At 52.0% G+C, this 7,320-nt stretch overlaps 1 pseudogene; it reads left to right on the top strand.

Annotated features, from left to right (window-relative positions):
• Positions 1-1,473: 1,473 nt before the first annotated feature.
• LOC121603337 lies at positions 1,474-2,317 on the top strand (annotated as a pseudogene).
• Positions 2,318-7,320: the final 5,003 nt, after the last annotated feature.

A 7,320-nucleotide genomic window follows, 5' to 3' on the forward strand; every position in this document is an offset into this window, starting at 1 on the left:
TTGGTAACCGAAATTGATTAATGAATTCCTTGCGGCTTCGGTGGTATTCTTTGCGGCTACCGAAGCATTCGAATTTTTGAATAGGCTCGGGAAGTAAAATCTGAACACAAGCACATAGCTGTTTTATGGATACACTCACACACACACACACTTACAAACACACACGTACACGTTAATCCTTTATCGACTAGCTTCTGCTTGCTCAGCCACAACGCTTTAAATCATTAATATTTTCAACTCCCTTGCTAAAACAGTCACCGATAGGCGCGGAATACGACAGTGCCTGGAAGATAACACTCTGCTTCCCAACGAAAGGAGCACTACCGTCGCCGAGGGCTGCCGTCAGACTGAAGAGGAGCAACTTCGCAGCCTGCTTGATCCTGTGCCTGATAGCCCGCACGGACCACCTGTTGTGCCGGCCTGAGCCACGTGCACTTTCGTATCAGCTTCGGTCATCACATTCGATCTTGCGCAATAGAAGCCACGTGTGGGGATTTGTTCCAACTGGGGCCGTCTTATGAATGGGAAGATTTTCGAGCTTACCGATTGGTGTGCGAACCCTGTATCGCGTGGTAAAGATGAGAGCGGAAAGTCATATCTTCGTTGTTGCTTTTTGATGGATCGGAACATCCATTAGGAAGATGGTTTTTGTTTTGCGCCATCGCTGTCGGAAAGTGAAAGTACGCTCTGGCATCAATGTACAGTTTGTGTGCTCTTTCAAATGATTTCTATGGATTGCTGGTTTGGGTGAAGATGAAGATTAAATGATGGATTGGGGTGTTTAAATACATTTCACTTCGTTAGTGGCAAGCATTGCTTTTGATACTTTGGTCCTTTTAGAGCAGTCTGGATATCTCGATACAAAATGCAAATTGGAAAAGGTTAGACTTTCTTTTGATCGCTCTTCACTTATAAAGGTTGAATATATGGATTGTTATAAAAAAGTGTTGGAAGAAAAATGAAACCAATGATTTAAGATGTCAAACTTTAAATTATGTATTTTATAGTATTATTGACGAAACCGAAATTAACAGCAACAGTGAGCAGTTTAAGGGCTGCTTTTCATGCAGATCGGTAAATGCACACGTGGCAGGTCGCGGACCCCCAAATAAAGAAGAAGATCTACCGATGCATTGATACTTAACGAAAGTGCAAAACTGAACGAATAGTCATAGCTAAATTCTCTCATTATTTTCTTTTGCAAGTATATATTGAATGCTTCAAAGTTTCATAAAAACTCTGTTCCACTCTAAATAGTGAAATTTGTAAAAAATCAAAATCTGAAAAAAAAAATTCCATTCTTTGTTCAATTTGATTCTCGCAGTGTAAATGCACCCTCCGCAACATGAGCGCTGGGCATGATGTTGTAAACGCCTTGACATTTCCTAGATTGACATTTCACCAGGAGCACTTCTCGCGGATTACCTGTACTGACAAGCAGTGTTTTTTTTCTCGGACAGCCAACAACAGGAAAAGATAAAGGCGTTCTTGCTGTGCCGAATATTTATCGTGTTTTAAAGTTATTTCACGCTCCCGCAGTCGCTAGCTATTTGTGCCACCCTCCGCCAACCGTACGCACGATGTCAAACGCGGAAGCCATTCAGGTCAGCTCGCTGCCACTGCCGCCCGCGCAGTACATCAACCTGTACACAGACGAAAACATACGAAAGAACCGTGCCCCGAAGCCCCCGGCACCGATCCAGGATGCGTACACAATGTTCGGCAGCCCGTTCAGCAACGACGACAACATCATCCGCCCGCTCGAAAGCCAGGGCTTCAAGCGGCTGTACCCGCAGCACTTTGACCGCGAAAGGAGCTGAAAAAGCTGAACCACTCGCTGCTGGTCAACTTTCTCGACCTGATCGATCTGCTGGTGCACTATCCGGACAGCCCGCGACGGGCGGAAAAGATCGAGGATCTCAGCCTGCTGTTCGTGCACATCCACCACCTGCTGAACGAGTTTCCGGCCGCCCAGGCGCGCGAAACGCTGCGCGTCATGATGGAGCTGCAGAACGGCAGCGGATAGAGACGGCCCAGCGCTTCCAGAACCACCTGGAGAAGGTGCGCGAGATGGTGAAGAATGCGTTCGCGTCGCTGCCGGACCTGACGGATGCGGATCGGCTGGCCGGCGGGCTGGAACCGATGGACGTGGGCGAGTCGGGCGATCTTGCCGGCGGCCGGGGCGAAGGATGCCACCCACTGGACAGGCTAATGGTGCGAGCTTGTCGATAGGATGTGAGCGAGGGCGTGGGAGGAGACAGCCCTGTCCTTTCGGGACTGCCGGTGGTTGCCCCTTCCATTCAAGGGGCAGGGCTGCAACGTTATTTGATCGCTGATTTGTTTTTGTATTCGTAATTCTCTGGCAAATTATTTCAACTTTAAGAAGTGAATAAACCACACGTGCATGGGAGAATATAGTAAATTATTGAAAAACAAAACATAGCAACGCGTTGTATTATTTAATTAGAATATGTGTAAAACTTTGGAAACAGCTTTTTTCTTATTAGCATTTATTTATTCTTATACCTTCATTCCTGCGTAAACAAACAAGCGCGCTAGCGCGTTCACACACACGCACCAACACATCTCAGCCAGCTTCGTGCTATCGCCGGCAGGGCTGCCTACGAAGCTGACCGCCACGCAAGAGTTTCGTCAAACTTTTCCCACTCTTTCGTTCAAAACAGCCCCGCACTGAGTGCTTCGTCAAAAGAGAAAAAGAAAAGGAAAGCAAAAGAAAAATGGCGTGTGGTGGTAGGTGGTGAGAACTTTGTTATTGTTTTGTCTTGTTCCCCCGGGAAAAAGCATGCCGTTTGTGCCGAATTTGTGTGCAGTGTTGTGTTGAATAATGTGCAAAATCATAATATCTTAATATCATCATGAAACGGTTCGTAACAAAGCCCCATCCTGCCCCTCCCCGGGGCGGCACGGTCGCGTGCCAGTTGTGATGTGCTGAATTTTTACATTTTGGTGTGCTTGCTATGATTTCCATTTACAGAAATAATAGCACCAACCAGCTACGGCAGCTGCAACAGGCCGGGAATGCCGCTGAGGATGGAATAGTACCGATGATACTCCGAGCAAACGAACGAAAAACCAGCACGGGCTAGATGTGGGCCCATCGTACAGTGGTGGTGGGAGCAGCAGCACCAGCATGGTTGCCCCACCGAGGATGGATAATTACAGTGCTGGTCGCGCGGGCTTAATGGTTCGCTGCAGAAAGGTGAAGAGATTGCAGCAATGCTCATGCATACAACCGAAAAGGCGGACCGCTGCTGGAACTTTGATCTCGACCATTGGCTGACCGTGTACGAGCGGGTACGCTATGGCGATGTAAACTTCCCCGAAGCTGGCATGCTGATCCAGTGTGCCGCCCAAATCTACGGCCGAAAGGTGGACTATCTCATGGACATCATCATGCACATGTGCGACGATCAGAAGGCGCGCGAAAAGAAGGCCCAGAAGAGAAGAAGGACAGGCCAACGGGGAGGGGGGCGAAGGTGAAGCAGGCGTGCAGGAGGAGCAAGCGGCAGCAGGCGGCAAAACCGGCGGTCGGAAGCGGGCCGGAAAGTTTAACCCGCAGTCGCTGTCCGATTGCTTCGGCGATTTGGAGTTTACGTGCAATGACGGCAAGCTGGCCAAGCTGGATCGCTTATCCGACCGGTCGCGATCGTGGATGTGGACCGGCGGACGAAGGTGCGGCAGATGCAGGACCTCTGTGCGGAGCTGCGGGCGAATCCGAGCCGCCAGCGGCGACAAGAAATTTTGAACCGCATGCGGGACGACGCCTGCATTGCGCCGATCATGTCGAGCAATGGGGCGGCGCTGAAGAGCCAATTTTTGGATCTCGAGTCGGGCGAAACGATCGGCACGCGGTACGACTACCAGATCCACCTGAACTACATCGACGGGCGGACGGGTTCGCTGATTGCCGAGCACGATCTGAAGCGCTTCTTCCAGCGGTGTGACGTGATGGACTTCCTGTCCGAGCAGCACCTGTCGGAGCGGGAGCGCTGCACGCGCCTTGGCATGCCCGCACCGACCGATATGCTGGCGCAGCGGGAGCGCGAGCTGAAGCTGTACATGCCGCCGGAGTATTTGAGCAACCGGTACCGGATCAGCTGCACGATACGACGGACTTTGACAACGCGCTCATACAGGCCCGGGTGACCAATTACGACACCGATCCGATCCTTTCGCTGATGGACCATGAGGCACGGGCGGCGGTACAGCTGCCCGCCGGTGAAGGTGACGATGTTCGACCACGGAACGTTACATCCAGCATCCCGAACCTTTCTCCAGCAAACGGAAGCAGTAAACAACCGGACAGCGGCAACAGTGACAGCCAGGCGCAGGACGATTCCGGCATCGAGCACGAAACGAGCGCCACTGAGGAGGAGGACAGTGATCCTTCCTTTAGCGGTGTGCTGTGCTCGTCCCGCGAACGAGTCCTCATGGAGGAACTGGAAAGTACGCAGGAAAAGAAGGATCTAACGTTAGCGCGTCGGATTCAATGGATCACAGGACCTCGACTCGACCGTCAATAAGCTCGATTCAACGGACAAATTGGAAAGCACCGACACAAATTGGGACCACGGCTTAGCGGGACGAAGGTATCGGTGTGGATCGGGAATCACCTCCCCGAACGGGGCCCATTCGCCTGGAGGATGCGGCGGTAAAAGTGGACTCTGCGGTCACATTTCCCGTGGGGTCGTTTTCCCCCGGCCCGCCGTACTGCGTCCGGCAAAGCTGGTGCAGAACATATTCGGCATTCCGGACGAGCTGGCCCGCAAGCATGTACAGTTTACGCTGCCAATGGAGTATCGGAAAATGAAACTGGAGGTACGTGACCCGCTGCGTCTGCGGTTTGCACGAATTGTGCAATTCTTCATTACATCATGTGTTTTTTACTCTTGCAGCTTGCCAAACGCCAGGAGGAACGGAGAAAACAAATGCAAACGATCGAGCTGCACAGTCTAAAGCCGACGGCTGAATCACTCGCGCGACCATCAACCCCGAACCTGGAAGGTAAGTTCCAAGGTCGTTTAAGAATCTTTCGCAAATTAGATAACTCGCCCATGCGCGCTCTTGTTGTAGATTTTCTTGGCTTTGATGACGATGAAACCGATCAACCACAACTAAAACCGAACAATAAACGAACAAAAAGTGCTCCTGCAAGTGCGGAATTGTCCCCGCGCGGCAAAAGAAATCATCCACACCGGAGCCGGACTTTGAAGGCTTCGACGAGGAGGAAATCCTCTCCGCCCGCAAAGCGGCCGAAGAATGGTTCAAAGGAATGCCGGGAAAGGCGAAACTTCTAACCAGCAGCCCGAACAGAAGAGCGGTTGGAGCATCGCTACCGGCCACACCGACCCGCACACTGTCGTGCGATTCCGGCATATCCGACACGGTCGAACGTACGAATGGGAAAGACTCCTGTACACCACCCGTAAGCCCCCGGCTCGAGCCCCTCCCGAAGATGGAGGTGCAGCAGACAGTGATACTGAAGCGGTTCCCCGCCCCACCACCGCGGACAGTGTGACGAACGAGGAGACGCAACCGCCGGAACCGTCCGCACCCGGCCCCGCCGTACAGCATGAGCCGCTGCAAGAGCACACGGACGAAGCGAACGCTCGCATCCAGCAAAGCATGCACGAGGCGAAGGAACGCTTCGACAAGGTAGCCAATGGCACCGGAAGCTGAAACCGATTCTGATCGAGTCGGAGAAGCGCAATCACTTCGACATACACGCGTACGGCACGGAAATTATTGACACGTTCGATCCAACCGCACCGCTCGGCGCGGAAGCGATCACGCTCGAGCGGGTGCTGGAGCACAAGCCGCCCCACAGTACGGCCCGGTTCTTCCTCTCCATGCTAATGCTGGCCAACACCAACAACGTGCAGATATGTAACAAAAACCCGGACCCGCTGCGGCTGTCCGCGGCCAGCGAGATCGAGCTGCGGCTGCTGAGCCGCAAACGGCACCACAAAGAGCTGGAAGCGCTCGGTGAGCTGCTGCCGCCGGACGGTGATGGCCACGAGCAGGCGGCAAGCGATCGTAACCGGCAGAAGCGCAAAATCGAAAGCGCAAGATCGTGTTCGAGGAGCAAACGGACGAGCGGGAGGATTTGCCGCGGGCCGACACTGCCAGCCGGCTCGGTGGGCTGGACTCAACCTGGACGACGGAAGCAGCTTCCTCGACAGTGTCCAGCAGCTGTACGCAGATCTGAACGGGGAAGATTCTCAGCGAAAGCGTCTAGCGTTCCGGCGGGGCATGAGAGCTGTGCCTACGGGCTGAACGACGGGTCCAATGCGGAAGCCTCCAAATCGTCACCGTCGTTACCGCCCCCGGTAGTACCGTTGTGCAATAGCGAATCGGTAAGCACATCTCCGCCCAATCCACACACTAACGCGCTACTGGCCGACCCCGGAGGTGGGGTGGAGCCGGCCGATGACCTGTTGACGGTGGATCTGCTTACTAACCATGCAACGCTAGTACCTGTCCGCGATCCTGACACGCTGTGTGCGAAAAGTGTGTTCTCGCTTGCGGAATCGGGTTACGAGTCGATGCTCAGTGGCGGAGACGACGTCTAGCGATTGGCAGTAGCGTGTAAGGAATGTAAAGTGTAAGGAACTAGGGTTTAGTACAATGGCGAGGCCGACAAAAAACGTATAAAATTAACAGACAGGTGGTCTGTGTGTACATATGAGGTCTACTGTTAGAAGATAGGCTAGGTTTTTAACAAGAGAGAGATCTTTATATTTTAGCTTCTTTCTTAGTATGACCGAGAGCAGAAGGGTCCCCATTCCCCAGTGAGACAACTAACAATAGCTCTCCATCTCATCCTTTCCTTTACTAGCACCCGCAGTTCTGATCCTTCTCCTGATGAAAGTACAAAACGTTAAGCGTCATCATCACCCCACAGCAGTTTTAGCTATTATTATAAGACAAAGAGTACTACAATACTCTGCACGGCCTATTGACACGCGCGCATATCCTTGGCAAGGAAAGTGCACGCATTTCCAGCCCAAAAACCACCCCAAACCACCCTTGACCAGTTGCATTTCTCCCCCTAAACCAAGCTAAAGGTTCCTTCTGTCGAATAGCAATTTTACTTTTAATTCCTTATCCTGTTTTCCCAGTATTTTTCCCGGTGGGAATTTTTCTCTCGCATTTTGATGCGCATAACAAGATTCAGTCAGAGAGCGAATCGATTTATTTACAACGTTATGTTAATCAACAAGCAGTGCAGTGCATGCTGGACACGGTTTAAGGTCTTAGTTTTTAAGGTTTTTCCCCCACGATGTAACTTAGGTTTAG

The sequence above is a fragment of the Anopheles merus genome, unplaced genomic scaffold (assembly GCF_017562075.2).
Source record: "Anopheles merus strain MAF unplaced genomic scaffold, AmerM5.1 LNR4001080, whole genome shotgun sequence".
In the NCBI taxonomy this organism is placed as follows: domain Eukaryota; kingdom Metazoa; phylum Arthropoda; class Insecta; order Diptera; family Culicidae; genus Anopheles; species Anopheles merus.